The sequence below is a fragment of the Drosophila albomicans genome, chromosome X (assembly GCF_009650485.2).
Source record: "Drosophila albomicans strain 15112-1751.03 chromosome X, ASM965048v2, whole genome shotgun sequence".
In the NCBI taxonomy this organism is placed as follows: Eukaryota; Metazoa; Arthropoda; class Insecta; order Diptera; family Drosophilidae; genus Drosophila; species Drosophila albomicans.
The window spans coordinates 21343379-21360327 of NC_047627.2; the positions used below are offsets into that span (position 1 = coordinate 21343379).

The 16949-nt window shown below is 35.0% G+C and overlaps 1 long non-coding RNA gene across 3 annotated transcripts; it reads right to left on the reverse strand.

Annotated features, from left to right (window-relative positions):
- Positions 1-807: 807 nt before the first annotated feature.
- LOC127566185 (uncharacterized) lies at positions 808-2365 on the reverse strand. Of its 3 annotated transcripts, XR_007955468.1 has the most exons (4): positions 2311-2329; positions 2091-2234; positions 1819-2037; positions 828-1728 (listed from the first exon to the last, which is right to left on the reverse strand). It is a non-coding gene; the product is annotated as an uncharacterized LOC127566185 (long non-coding RNA). The 3 variants fall into 3 exon arrangements; XR_007955465.1 differs by having other exon boundaries at positions 808-1728; positions 2091-2365; XR_007955467.1 differs by having other exon boundaries at positions 1693-1707; positions 2091-2365.
- Positions 2366-16949: the final 14584 nt, after the last annotated feature.

Here is a 16949-nt window from a genome sequence, read left to right on the forward strand (position 1 = left end):
TTTAGATCGCACCCATTGCACCTCATGCAGCGCAATTGATTTGCCCATCAATGGAATCTACTTTTGCTTATGTTGTTTCTTTTTTTTTGCACTTCAATCAACACAACGTGAAATGAATTTGAATGTTTAGAAAACAAAGAGACAAACACTCTCAAAATTAATTACTATAAATATTTATAGATTATTTTACATATTAAATGTGATGTAGGAAATACTATTTATAAATAAATATCATATTGAAGCAAGTCATTAAAAACATATTCTAACAAGTAAGAAAGCAACAGTCGAGTGTACTCGACTGTGAGATACCCGCTACCCAATTTGAATAAAAGCAATATATTTTGCGGTATTATTCTCAAAATATACCGAATATACTGCCAAAAATACTAAAAATATACCAAGTGGTATATGTGGTATATCGATGTAGTACCGCATTCGAAATATACCATAGACGGCTCAATATACCAGATTGTCAGCCAAACCAACTAAGACCCTTAGTAAATAGGCGTTTTGGCCCATACAAAAGTATTTCTTTAATAACTTCCAAAATTTGTATCTGATCGCAAATTTTCAGGAATCATAACTACTACAGTAGTTATTGTACATACCAAAATTCGTAACTCTAGCTTGAAAATTAGGCTTGTTATTCGATTTTTTTGTTTTGCGGGGGCGGAAGTGGGCGTGGCAAAAATTTGAAACAAACTTGATCTGCGTGCAAACATAACAAATGCTGTCGAAAAAAAATTATAGCTCTATCTTTTATAGTCTCTGAGATCCAGTGTTTCATACGGACAGACGGACAGACGGACAGACACACAGACGGACAGACGGACATGGCTATATCGTCTCGGCTGTTGACGCTGATCAAGAATATATATACTTTATATGGTCGGAGATGCCTCCTTCTACCTGTTACATACATTTCCTGTCGGCACAAGGTTATAATACCCTTCTACCCTATGGGTAGCGGGTATAAAAACAAGTCATATGGCGCTTTTGTGGCTACTATGGATATGAAGTCCTCCACACGTTATTTCTCTTCAGTTACTGAACATTTATGAACATTCATGATTTAAACAATCTAGAACCAATTGAGAATTGCAACATAATGGATATTTGCTTGGCTGCCTTCGCTGTTGCACCGCCCTTTGCAACGGTGGGCAAGGTCAAGGCTGTTGCCACCGTCGATGTTGTCTCTGGCGTGTGCTTGGCAGCGGAGACATTCTCGTATCCCGAAGGAGTATTAATGTTGAAATGCTGCAAATGTCCGCTGTCGGGAAAATCGGTGGCATCATCGAAGGTCTTTATGATCGCGTTGAAGATCTTCTGCTTGAGTCATGAAGACCGAGAATTTAATGTTCAGTTTGTTAAGATTTTCCAGATTACGATTCAAATAAAATTTGTAGCACTTAAACTCAAATCGCAAATATTTTCATTGGGTTTCGGGTTTCCGCAGCTGCTTCCAAGATGCTGGGTAGTCGACTTGGCAATACGCTTTAAATGAATGCAATGAAGTATAGAATAGAATTGCAACAGGTCATTGTCCCTCTCCGGTAGTCAGGGAATACAATATACTACGCCAAAAATTAATTCGGCTATTGGCCAGCAGCTTAGTCTGGCCTAGATCGATAAGCACAATCAATGTACATATAGCATCAATGTTTTTAAGCAGTTACAACGAAGTTGCGAGGGTTGCTCGATGTAAATCTGGCATGAAGCAAACATATCCTTTAATTAGAAAGATGTTGTTATAAAGGAATAAAGAGGAATTTGCATATTTAAATAAATATATTTGTATGGGCGAAAACGCCTACTTACTTGTTTATGCTTTGGCTGACAATCTTGTATATTTTGCACTCTATAGTGTATGCCACTCGTCCAAGAACAAAAACAAGTCATATGGCGCTTTTGTAGCTACTATGGATATGAAGTCCTCCACACGTTATTTCTCTTCAGTTACTGAACATATGAAGGGTCAGGAGCATTATAATTTTCTGCGGCAGGAAATGTATGTAACAGAAGGAGGCATCTCCAACCCTATAAAGTATTTATATATATGTAAATATGTATATATTTATATGATAACTTACATTTATTTAAAATAAGTTGGAGTTCCGAATTATCCTTTTTCTGATTGAGCCCTCTATTTAAATACTAGAAATTTATAAGCTCCTGTATTTCTAATCCAAAATCATGGCACTCTAGATGCGAATATTTTTAAATTTTTTTTTTCACTTTAATTTTTTTTGTCGAAATTTAACATTTTTTAGCACAAATAATTTTGGGATTTTAAATTTTTTATACTTTCACTTCAATTTTTTTTTGACGAAATTTTTATTTAATATTTTTTTAGCACAAATAATTTTGGGAGCTGTTGCTCGTTCGAGACTTGAACACAGAATGAGCTCTAGAGATGCTTTCTCAAGGCTCATTCGTTCTATGCCAATGGCAAAGCCTACTAGATCCAAAAAATTTTAAGAAAATTTCAACCAACTCTATATTTTTCGTTTCTAGCATAAACTCAAAGATATCACAAGCAATTATCGCAAATAAAGCAATTTGGTCTACTTGTCATGTTATTCGCTTCCCACAATGACCAGCAGTAGTTCATAATTACTTGCTGAGTATGCGACTATCAAATACCCTGCACAAGAGAGAGCACATGTCATATGTTTGTGAATTGAACAATTTAATCAACCGTCAATACACACCCCATAGATAAACGAGTACAGGGTATGCATTGCTTGCCAAGTGCAAGTGGGCACGCGACGCCGACTCATCCATCCGTTTAACGAGGGCAGCTCAATGGGTTCATAACAGGGTAAGATTTTCCATTAAACGGGCCTTTGGGTCTTTAAGGAATTATGTCTTATTCTTTAGCCAAGTACGTTCGTGGAACAACCTCTCAATTGCCATGCAATTTTCATTTCAAGACAGTAATAACGTTTTCAAGAACGCCCAAGTCGAATTATCAAATTACCTCTAAAAACGCAGATATGTCTCGGTACCCAAAAACGCTTGAAGGCATTATTACACATCTAATTGTTAAGTGTAAACACTGAAATGGTGGAAAAGTCACAGGTGAATGATGTTTGGAGTTTCTATTAATGAGGAGGTACAATGTAAGTGTTGGAAAATACCTTCATTTGAATGTTTTAAATGAGAATGCAGAATAGAATATTTATTTCTTTAATTTATTTATTTAATTTATTTTATTTTACCTTTTGCCGATAAGACCAATATTGAAATTAATGAAAAGCCTATACAAGTCCCAAGTGGTTCCGAGTCATGATCGTATTGTTTGTTTCAAATTTTTGCCTCGACTACTTCAAAATAGAAAACGCTTCTTCTTACCGGAGAAGGACAATGATAGTGCGACCATAGGAGTGTAAGGACACTATGGGAGGAGCAAAGAGTTAATAAAGTTTGAACCAATTTACCAGTAACAACTTCCAATCATACCAGAACTTAAATTTCTTTTACGGTTTCAGGTAGTTCCATTATATGCCACAACAAGTAAGAAAGTTACAGTCGAGTGTGCTCGACTGTGAGATACCCGCTACCCATTTTTAATAAGGGCAAAATATTGCGGTATTATTTTCAAAATATACCAAAATACTAAAAAATACTACAAATATACCAAATGGTATGTTTGGTATATCGATACAGGACACCATTCAAAATATATCATAGAAGGCACAATGTACCAGATTGTCGGCCAAAGCAGCTAAGAGCCCTAGTAAGTAGGCGTTTTTGCCCATACAAAAGTATTTCTTTAATAACTTCCACAATTTTTATCTGATCGCAACTAAATTTTCAGGAATCATAACTACTATAGTATTTATTGTATATACCAAAATTCTAGCTTTAAATTTACGCTTGTTATTCGATTTTTTTGATTTACGGAGGCGGAAGTGGGCGTGGCAAAAATTTGAAACAAACTTGATCTGCGTGCAAATATAACAAATGCTGTCGAAAAAAAATTATAGCTCTATCTCTTATAGTCTCTGAGATCTAGGTGTTCATACGGACAGACGGACAGACACACAGACGGACAGACGGACATGGCTATATCGTCTCGGCTGTTGACGCTGATCAAGAATATATATACTTTATAGGGTCGGAGATGCCTCGTTCTACCTGTTACATACATGCCGGCACAAAGTTATAATACCCTTCTACCCTATGGGTATCGGGTATAAAAAGATACAAAAAATAAACCGCATGTATTTAGTATATTATTACAGTACTGCATTTAAAATATGACATATAGTACAAAATATACTAGATTGTCAACCAAAGCAACTAAGACCCAATTGCAGTAGTTGTTTTTTTCCATACAAAAGTATTTCTGCAATCTATTTATTTAAATTCGAAACTAATGGGTATTGCGGAAAACTAGAAACTTGGTATTCAGTTATTCAATTTTTAGTAGAAATATATATAAAAAATAAAGAATACTAATCATATAATTATTACAATTTCTGATAAATATAAAACTATTTTTATACCTCTTAAAATTCCCAAAGATAACGTGAATAATAATATTGATAAACAAAATTGTGTTTGTTAAATTTTTCTTTATTTAAAATTTTATTCGTGTTCTTTTATAATTTTGGTTCATTTTATACAAATTATTTCAAATGTTTAAGTAAAAAAAACAATGACAATAGTCTGTACGTTTTTAGGGGAATAAAAAAGGATTGTGTTTTAACGCTTACCCTGAGTTTCAGCTATAAGGCAGCATGCTTTGCCTATCTCAAACCATTTTATCCTGTCTTATCCTCTTTTGTTGCCTTATCAATGCTAAGCAAAGCACAAAGACCAAGAGGGGAGAAGAAAAGGAGGAAGCAAAGTGTTCAGCACCGTCTGTTGCTTGCTTCAACTGCATTTTTTGCCAGGCTCCTCCCTCATTTTTTGCTATACTTTCTCATTTTTGCCTTTGCTTTTGCCTTTGGCAAACTATTGCGCTTTGTCAGCCGCTCAATTTCTTTTTTGTCTGTTCATTCTTTTTTCGTGTTATTGGCAGTTCTAAGACCCTGTAAATGCCATATAGATGGGATATACTAAATTTGCCAAAATGCATGTTGGTACCTCAAGCATTTGATTAGCATCTGACCATCATGATGGTCCTGATTTCGATTATGTATTTTAAAAATTTGCAGATTACTTTGAATATTTGAAATACAATTATGTAAAACATAAAATTAAAGAATTTTATTTTTTCTCAAGATTTCCAATTCTATAAATATTAATTATTTGCTATTATGTTAAGTGTTATTTGTTTTTACAAATTTGTGGAATACGTGTTGAACAATAGAAAATAATGACAGAAAAGCAACAACATGTCAAATAAATAGTTTAAATGCAATAAAATAAAATATAAAATTTCAGTAACTAAAAACATTCAAAATACATTTTTAAAACTATGATAAAATAAAGTGTCAAGTTATCAAGAATTATTTCAACAATTAACCACAATTAGCATTAATTTATTGGAGCCAACTTCGCAGAGCAAAATCACCAAGAGTTATAAAGTCGAGTAGGCTCGACTCTTGATTTTTGTCGATATGTTTATACCCATAAGCCTATAGGGTAGAAGGGTATTATAACTTTGTGCTTAGAGGAAATTTATGTAACAAGCAGATATGATGTAAAGTATATATACTAGATCAGGCTATATGAAGAATAGAATGTATATACTTTACTTTACTTCATATCTGTCTTTTTAATGGGGAAAAACGATTACTTACCTTAGTTTGGCTGACAATGTGGTATATTTTAATTGTAGTACCATAATAATATACCGAATATAGCATTCAGTATATTTTAGTATTTTTATAGTATATCATTTGGCATATTTCAAAAATAATATCAATAACACATTCTATATCGATATACTAAATATACATTTTGGTATATTTTAGTATTTTGCGGTATATTTGTAGATTATCATTTCAGAGACGGGTATCTCACAGTCGAGCACACACGACTTTCGTTTTCTTACTTGTTTTTTTTTCAGTTTTTCCCATTCAGATTTTGCATTTTTTTCTTTTTTTGGGCCAAATGTTGTTTGGATTTTTTTTGTAGCTGGCAACAACAGCATCGACATCGGCATCAGCTTCTGTGTTCTGCAACATGCTGCAATTGTCTAACCAGCCTGCAATTTCGCCTCCTACTTGTCTCCCCGCTTCCCCTTCGCATCGCGCATTTTGGCCGCCCACTCCATAAAGAAAATTTTTTTGCGGGTATCCGATATAGTTGGGTCAGTGCTTGTGGCCAGAACGGTTCTGGTTGCGGCCTTAAGCGGAGTGGGTTCTCGATATATGTGTGTGTGTGTGTGTGTGTGTGTGTGTGTGTGTGTGTGTGCGTTATTGAGTGCAAATAGCAATTTCGCAACAATTCTGCCTAGCAGCATCTGGAAATTTGCTCGTTTTGCCTTTCAGCACTTTGGGCCGGAGAATTTGGTTGAGTTTCCACAAGGCAACTGATCCCAGTCCAATTCCTCTCTCTCCCCCTTTCCTGCTGTGCTTCCACTCGCGCCTATCCAATTGACTTGGACTGCTGCCCATCTATTCATTTTGGTGATGGAGCTTGCATTGGGTTTCCCGAGCGCATTGTAACGGATTTCTGGTAACTGTTTTTGGTTGCCGTTGCCGTTGCCGTTGCGTCGATTTTTGCTGCTTCAACTGCGTAGCGTGTGTGTGCATCCTGCCTCCTTTTCGAAACTGTCAAATCTTTTTGTGTGTTGGTGTCTGCTCACCCTGGAGTTGGGGGCGCAGCATTCCTACAGTCGATTTTATTGGATTACGGTTTAGATTGCAATGGTAGCAACAACTGCAGCACTTCATGTTGTTTATATTGTTGTTGTTGTTTGGGTTGTTTAGAAAACATGCAGCATGCACGCTACAAAAAAAAAAACAAAAAAACAAACATAGAAAAGGATAACAACGCTTTTTTGACGGCACCACTCACCGCTTATCACCCTTGTGTGCATCGTTTTATATGCGCCTTCCCCCCCTTTGGGGGCTATTGCCACATTTTGTTCTTTCTTAATTTTTTGGCATTTCTCCTCTCTTTCTCTCTCTCTCTGGGCAACAACTGCAACAAGCGAACGCCAACCAACGAATTGAAATTTGTTTGTTTGTTGTTGTTGCTGGTCATGTTGTTGTTTGATGTTCGATGCTATGAGCTTCCGTTGCGCTGCTGCTGCTGCTGTTGCTGCTGCTGTACGTGCAACTTGCAACAGACACACACACACACACACACACACACACACACACACTTAGAGACAGCAGCTGGGGCTTCTGGAATTGCGTGTGTGGCAGCCGAGTTCAATGATTATGGGTGACAGTTGTGCTGCGTTGCAAGTTCTCTTCCATCGACAATGTTGTGCAACTATTCACAGCAACACACACACTAAGAATTTATGAGAGAAGCGTATTTAATTTATTTATTGTAATTTATTCGACCATTTTACAAAATCATTTGCTAAACCAAAAATATATATTTAGTAGTAGTGCTGAAAAAATGATGTTGATATTCAGCAGAAGTTCTCACTTTCACTAGTTTATTTTCCTTTAATAATTTATTATTATTTTATATTAATATAAAAGTGATTACTTCACCTTAATACTTACCGGGAAATTACAAAAAAAAAACACAAATTTTTACTTCTACTCCTTGTTGTTTGTTACATAACTAATGGCTTTTATAATAAATTTTCGAAAAACTCATTTTCCATATATAAGTCAGTTATTTCTTAATCTAATACAAGTTAAATTGTAATTTTATTTTAAGCAGTGTTTTTTTTAGTAAAACTTGTTTAGCAGTAGTTTTTTTTAAAGTGGTGATATTTTTAATTTCTTAGATGAAGGTAATATCTTTGCTTATCTATATTTATTGACATATTTTTTTTTATATTTCAATTGCAGTATATACTCAATCTAACTTGTTAGTTTGATTTAACAAAATAATTAACAGCAACAACAATAAATGCTCTATAGAATGTATTTTATTACTCTTGTTTTCAATAAATATATTATTTTGTACTCCATTTTATTATCAATAATTTCAATATCATATTTACTGTCAATTTTATTTAATTTAATGTTTAATTTATTGTTATTTTCGTTATGATTGCTATCTATCAAGATTCGATTTTTATTCCATTATATTAAAAATAATTCCAACATGAAATTTGCTATCAAATTGCAGCTTTGAATTATTTAATCACAGTTTAATTAATATTATTAACTTAAACGTCCTTGTGACCTAATACGTTGTTTTCCCCTGAATAAAAAAAACTAGATCTCCAAAGGTAACAGAAAATTTGTTATACAAAAATAAAAAATATAAAAAAAAATATATTATTAATGTGTTAAAAAGTCAATTAATATCAAAAATTGCAATTTTAAAATGAAGAATATTTATTTATTTTTTTTTAAGTTTTGAAAAAGGCTTATGTCGAAATATAGAATTAAGCAATCCTTAAACCTTATTTCCAAAGACATATTTCAAGTACAATTTGAAAAGGGTATTTGACAAGTCGTTGTTTTGCTGTTTGTTACTTTTGCATGTTTTTTATTATTTTTGATTTCATTTTGAGTAGTTTGCTGTTGCGGATGTTGGCATTTTTTCACTCGTTGCTTCGTCCAGGACATTGTCACGGTTGTTGCTATTGTTCATGTTGTCATTTTTCTAATGCATTTTGCATGGTAAGCGTGTATGTGTGTGTGTGTGTGTGTGTGTGTGTGTGGGAGTGTAAGTGCGATAGTGTCTGTGTGTGTGTGAAGTTATGCACTCTTGTCACATGATTCGATGAAATCCGATTTTCAATTATTGGATTTTGTTTTTAGCGCGTTGCAACAATTGTTTCGGAGCAGACACACACACACACTCATACGACTAACAGCGAGCCAGTGAACCAATGAACCACCGAACCAACTACTGAACCGGTTCGCCAGCTTCTTTGAAAGTTTATTTGATTGCCACCGCATTGCGTGTAAGCGGATGAAGAGAGGAGTTAGCGAGGGGGGCAAGAAGCGGGACGAGACGCTGTGTACACAAATAAACACACTCACACACACACACACTCATACACACTCGCACACATGTGATGCTAATAATGATGCTACATGCGGCGTTTCGTGTTTGGCCGTTGTCAAAGGATTTGGCTTGCTTGGACTGTGGCCCAAACTAAGCTAATTAAAATTTGGCCACGGCGCACGGAGCCAGCCAAAAAACCCCCAAAGCGGGCAGCGGGTGGTGGACAGCGGATAGCTAAAAAGCGTCCAAAAAAGAAAGCAAAGCAAAAGGTCAAAGAGCAAGGACCAAAAAATGAGGTACAGCTAAAAAGCGTGTTTTAATTAAAATTTGTACGCGCGCCGCCCCCCGCCTAGAAGTCAGAGTTAACCCCATCTATGTGTGTGTGTGTGTGTGTGTGTGTGTGTGAGTATGTGTGTAGTTGGATCAAAGGATCAAAAGCTATCGCTGATGATGCGGCAAACGGCAAACAACCACAAGCTGCAGCAACGGCAGCATCTGATATGTATTTTCTTTTCGTCTAACCAAAACACATTCGCACACACTCACACACTAACACACACACAGAGAGAGACTCAGTGGCGAGATAATCCCAATTTTAGACTAATTAAATTGTCAAATATTTGTTGAGGGCGGGACGCAAAAGAGCTGGGCGTGGCTGGGGCGAAAGTAAACAGCAAACAGCAAATAGCAAATAGCCGAAAGGGAAAAATCTTACAAAATTCAAACGCGAAGGCAAGCCAATTGAGCGGGTTAAAAGCAAAGGCGAGGCGAGGAGAGGCGAGGCAGGTAAGAAACTCACCAAAAACTCGCGAGTCAAAGTTGAGACGGATTGGTTTTGGTCAGCCAAACAATATGTTAACCGGGTCAGAGGTTTATGGCCCTGCTTCTACTTCTAGTTACTACTTGCTTAACCCAACAAATTTGCCATTTCAATGCCAAAAGCGGCAGCCGAACGAGTTAAAAGGAGTGAGCCGCAGTCATAAAATTTATAAGTACATATATTCTCTACCTTTTGCCAAACAACATTTTGTTGTTTATTTATGCACTTCGCATTGTGTGGCCAAAGCAAACGAGTCTCTGCCACTTACTATATACATACATACATTTATATATATATGTACAATATGCATATATATGTCCCTTTATGGCCCCTATTGCCATAGAGGGACAACCCTTTTTCATTGGAAATTTGCAGTCTCTCGTCTTCTTTCCCCTTTCCCTATTTGGCCAGCACCTTTCTCTATAGTACAATTCATGCGCTTTTACAACTTGTCAGTCATTTAAACAAAACTAATTTGCATGTCATTTCTTTAGCACTCTTGAAAATTTTTGAACATTCTGCACGAAATACACTGAATGGCTTCAGTTTCTATGTGTGTGTGTGTGTGTTTGTGTGTTGTATGCACATTTATTTGAGGTATTGGGGTTTACAATTACAGCAGCAAATTGCCAACGATGCACATTTGTAAACAACTCGACAAAGCCCCATAAAGTTCACCTCGAGCCGGAGACACCAAGGTTTTCCAAGCATGTGAATAAACCTGACACCCCATTCAATTCGTTTCATTTTTTTTCTTTTTTTTTTGGAGGGTGTATTAATCGACATACTATATGTTATAGATACTCAATTTATACATATGTATATCGCTAAGAACAGTTTTAATTACGACCAAAAACATTATGAAAATATACCAAATTAATATACCAAAACATACTGAAATATACTAATAGCTATATTGATGAACATACCAACTAATGCAAAAATATACCAGCATATGTATTTAATATATCGATATACTACCACGATCAAAGCATACCATAGAATACAAATATACTAAAAATATACCAAAAGCAATATTTCGTTTATCGGCATACTAAATAAACTAAAGACTTCTTAAAATACAATAGAATACAAAAATTCAACATATCTTCTGGCTGTTGCATACAATTGTTATCGGTACAAATATAATAAAACAATCAAAAATATACTAAAAAATATACAAAACATACTATAGCTTACCAAAATGTCTGCTGCATATATTTCCTGTTAATACAAATTCGAAAAATTTACCTTAATCTATACTTAGTATATCGATATGCTACTACATCAAAAATATACCAAAGCATAGAAATATATACCAAAAGTTATGTTTAGTATATCGCTATACTACTACATTCAAAACATGCCATTGTATACAAAAATACTAAAATTCTAAAATATACCAAAGGCTATACTTCGTATATCGATATACTACTACATTAAAAACATACCATTTAATACACAAAAAACACAATATACATTCTGTGTGCTCTCGGTATAAATACGAGAAGGAAACTAAAATATTATTTCGTTGAATAATATATTACTTCATTCAAAACCAATCATAGTATACAAAAATACTAAAATACACCAAAAGCTGTACTTCGTATACCGGTATACGACTAAAATCAAAACATACCATATAATAGAACAACAGAATATACCTTCTGGGTGTTGCATAGATTTCTTGTCGGTATGAATATGAGAAAAAAAACTAAAATATTATTTTGTTTAACAATATACTACTCTATTCAATACATATCATAGTATACTAAAAATACTAAGAATTCTAAAATATACCAAAAGCTATACTTCGTATAACGATATACTATTACATTCAAAACATACCATATAATTCACAAAAAAAACACAATATACCTTCTATATGTTGCATTCACTTCTTGTCGGTTTAAATAGGAGAAGAAAACTAAAATATTATTACGTTTAACAATATACTACATATTCCATTCAAAATATATCATAAATTGCTAAAATACAATATACCTTCTATCTGCTTTATACTAGTATCCTGGCAGCTACCCTTTGGGTATAAAAAGTAAAACATTTATTTATGTATTTATTTCAAAAGGATAATTATATTTTAAATTAACGCTAACTCTATTCCTAAAGAACACTCTTCAACAAAAATAATACCTAACGTTATGCAGATAAATAAAAAGGCAAAAAGTATTCTTGGAGCGCATACAGTTTACTTGCTTCATTTGTGCGTCCAACGTTAACACGTGCACTCGAAGCCAATTTTGGTATTGAAAGGAAGATTGTTGATATAAAAAAAAAGTGTGTGTGCAAACAAAAAATGAAACACGCCAACAATTAGCAAATGAAGTGCGAAATTCAGATGCCGAAACAGAGCCGACATCTTGACACCAAAACTGTACGATCTCTCTCTCTCTCTCTCTCTCTCTCTCTCTCTCCTCTCCTGTCCCCAACCCAACTCTAACTCCAGCTCGAACTCTCTCCATTGTCCAAGAGTTGTGCTGCACTGCACTGAATCTGGGCAATAATAATTCTGGTTGTTGGTCTCTTCTCATTTCTTTTCTTTTATATAACATCACCGTCGGGCTCGGGCGGCGATGGCGATTGCACATTGTGCTGTGTCAATTTGCGTTCGTAGGCATCAATTCGGGCGGCAATCGTTGCCAGCTGTTGTTGTATGAAATCACAGAGTCGCAATATTTGTTGCACGCTCCGCTCGCGTCGCTGTTCCAAAGTCTCACGTCGCGGTGGCTGGATCACTTGCCGCTGCTGTTGTTGTTGCTGCTGTTGTTGATGTTGCTGTTGCTGTTGCATCGTGGCATCTTGAACACCATCGCCACCGCCATGATGTTGGGGCACAGGTGGCGCCTCAAACATCATCTCAGCATCGCCGCCGCCCATGTGCGCCATCTGGTTGGGTGAGAGGACTGTGGGTATGCCGACCACATGATTGCTATCACCGATGTTGCCCACATCGCCCGCCTGACCCTCATCGTTGCCCCAATCACCGCCACCGCCACCACCGACGCGTCGGTGCCTTGCTCCATTCGGCTCCATTTGGGCGGTGAACAGCGAGACGGTTAGCTGCAAGGGCAGCGGCAATGGCAACGGCAGCGGCAACGGCATCGGCATCGGTATCGCAGCAGTTGGCAGCGCCATTGGCAGCGAAGTTGGCATCCCCATTCCCATCGTCATCGTCATCGTCGTTGTCATCATCATTGGCATCGGCATCGGCATCGGCAACATCATCGGCATCGTCATCGTCATCGACATCGGCATCGGCATCGGCATCTCCATGCGTCTCATATACTCAAAAACAGATTGTCTTTGACGGCGTCGACGATGCACCGAAATATTGTTGTTTATACTATTAATATTATCATTATTATTACTGTTGTTGTTATTACTAATGTTGTTGTTGTTGTTGTTGGTGCTATTGTTGTTGCTGCTGCTGTCGTTGCTGTCGTTATTGTTGCTGCTGCTGTTCGACGCCATTGCTATTTTGATGGGCGTTTTGAATTTTTAAACCGAAACAGAAAAAGTTTTGCGAGCGCCAAGCTAATTTCTAAAAGTTTGAAGCGTGCTTGTAACCCGATCTGTATGCCGATGAAATATAACTGAATACCAAAACTAAAAAAAACTAGACAAAATACTGACACAACATCGAATTACGCTGAACGCTAAACTCAAGCCTACTTGCTGAAGCTTGGCTTGGTAACATCAAGAAGGATGCACGAAATTTCACTACATCGCAACACGAGAGTTTACTTATTTATTTATTTCATTTTTGGGGCTTAAGTTAATTACTATCAAATACATTTCTTAAAGAGAGAAGAGTTCAATTATTATATATTTCAAAATATATTCTTTAATCTATACAATTTACAAAAGCGAACAAAATGAATTATGTTAATAGCACAGTACTTTTTAAATACTATTTAGCAGCAGATATAATTTACTTATCATTTTATTCTTATATAATATTATTATTTTCTTAGTAAATACAATTTACAGAATAAAAGGTAATTTAATTAAATGAAAATACGTACTTAAAATTGTTTTAATTTAACGTGTTCAATTTAGTATTTTTAAATACTATTTACTAGCAGGTATAATTTACTAAGTATTTTCCATATTTTATATATTATTATTTTCTTAGTAAATACAATTTGCAGAAGAAAAATAAGTTAATTTAGTTAAATGAAAATACGTAATTGAAATTATTTTAATTTAACGTGTTTAATTTAGTATTTTTAAATTTTAACAGGTATAATATACTAAGAATTTTGTATATTTATTTTGCTAGTAAATAAAATTTACAAAACAAAAAAGAATTTAGTTAAATAAAAATACATATTTGAGAATGTAACGTCTTCAATTTAGTATTTTTAAAATACCAATAGCAGGTGTAATTCATTAAGTTTATAAATAAAATTAATTTAGTATTCAATAAAATTACTCTTAGGTTACGATTTTTTCATCACATAATATTTAAATGTAACTCTTTTTAGAAATTTAACAAGGAATTGGACATTTTTCTAATGAGAAAAGAACGCAAAAGTTACATTCCACTTTATAGCCAATGATTTATATGTAAACTAAAATAACTTGCAATATTAATCTTATTTACAAAATATATATATTTTTTTAATTTAAATTAAACAAAGTATAGTCAAATGAAAGCTAAAAATAAAGCAAATACACTCGTGTGTTATATTTTAAGCATATTCTTAGTTTAAACAAATTTAATTCAAAGAATATATAAAAAAAATTCAGCAACATCTGCTGAGGAATATATTTTCATTCGAGCGTCAGTTGAAAAGTAAAACTAGAAATAAATAAATAAGTTGAAGAACCGTACAAAGCATGTGCCCCAACTCGTATGTTGTGTGTTTAGTTTGAGTGAGTGTATTATGCATGGTAGTAATCATGAAAATGGCAGCACAGGTAAAAAAAAGGGGTGAAAGAGAGGGGGGAAAGGGGGGAAGAGAGCGCATTGGAGTCACAAAAGCGGCCAACACAAATCATATTACAAAACTTTACACGCTTAAGAGCGCATGTAATTGGCTTTTGAAATGTACGCGCGCCAAAAGGTTAACACGTTTCTGGTAACCAAGAGGCGACCAGACAGCAGACAGGACACGCCAGGACAATGGAACCAGTGGACAATGGACGGGCGAGAGGGGAAGGGGAACGCTTAGCCCGATGTGCTAATAACAATAAGTGTCGTTGTGCCAGTAAAATGTCGCCATGCCCTTCTCTGTGTCTGTGTGTGTGTGTGTGTCCTGTGTCCTGTCCACGTTTGAAATATGAGCAGAGAATGTTCCAGCAAAAGGATCGAGCAAGGACAACCGCCTGGCTGCCTGGTTGGCAACCCCTTTATGCCACTGGCTAATTTTGCTGCCGCTTCTGGTGCTGCCAACAACTTAACGTGTGTTATTGTTGTTGTTGTTGTTGTTGTTGTTGTTGTTGTTGTTGTTGTTGCTGCTGCTCTTCATGTTATATCCTTGAAACTTTTGGCGCTAGACATGTGCTCGTTTTAGCTGTGACGTATATTTAACATGCCACACCGCAACTCCAGCTCCAACAAAACTGGCCAAAAACAACAGCTCAGCTACCCCAAACAGTACAACAAAACAGCCGAACAGCCGAACAGCGAAACAGCAATTCAAATTCAAACCCCTTTGGCAACCGACAATTGCGCCCCAAAAAAGTATGCTATGATTTTTGAGTGTTGGCATGTTTGCTGTCAGAAAATTGTCAGAATTTTACGGCCCCATTGCTTTTGCTTTACGTTTTTCTTCTCGACTTTGTTCATTCATGTATTACCGCATCGTTGTTGCTGTTGTTGTTGTTATTGCTGTTGTTGTTGGTGCTGCACTAGAATTTTCATTAGGCTTGATGATTGGAAATATTGACAGGCAGCGCGAACACGCCTTGCGATCACTTTATAGCACTTTATCGACGACTCAAATGTGCCAATTGTTTGGCCAGACAATTGTGTAACATTTGCCATTTGTTGTCGTTGTTGTTGTTGTTGTTGTTGTTGTTGTTGTCGTTGTTGTTGTTGTTGTTAGCACCTCAATGGAACACAAAGTTCCATCTGAAACCGCTTACCGATTGCCTTGAACAATAACAACGTTTGACAGACTTTGCATTGGGTATATCTGAATGCAATCGATAGCTGGCAATAAATATACATTATTGTATTTAAAATAAAAGCTGCAAATGCACGTCAATCATGGGCAGAGATCGAAGAGGGATTCAAAGCGTTTTGAAATCTAACAAACTACTTTAGAATCGAAGGCATATAAAAAGAACTGATGAAGCTAAAAGCAGCAATTTAAAAATGAAAATCTAAAAAACATAAGTAATAGCTTCATTTTTAGTAAATGAAATTAATAAATATATAAAATATAAAAAAAAGAAAAATATAATAAATAAATTTCTTACATATTTTAAAATAGATTAAATAAATAATAACATAACATACAAAAACTGTAAAATTATGTTAAATATAATTCAAATGTAATCATATAATATACAAACAATGTAAAACTATATTAAATATAAATCAAATACACTAAATTGTGACAGAATATGATTAGAAATATCAGCATATATTCTATAATTAATAATCGAGAAATAATATTATAATCGTTACATAGAAGACGAAAAATTGCATTGCTATTAAACTTGTTTGTATTAAGAATAAACTGTATGTGAAGAATAAACTAAAATACACATTAAGTGACTGCCTTAGGATACCCTAAAAATATAAAAGTTTTTATTTCTAGGTTCCAAATATATTTTTAAATTTGAAAATAAATATTAAAAGTAAATAAGTACAATTTGCGTTAGTTTAGCGAAAGAATTAATTCAATTCAAAATTTGTATAATAATAAGAATGCGCTTCAATCAAATGCCTACAAGATATGAAGAGTATAATAACATACTCATTTCTTAATTTTACAATTAACAGTCATAGCACATTACAAAAATAATACTTTCTATAATTTGCAGCAAAAAATGAGAAGCTTTGCTTGGCTTTTAAACCGCAGTCTCGCCTCAACTTCCCTGTTGA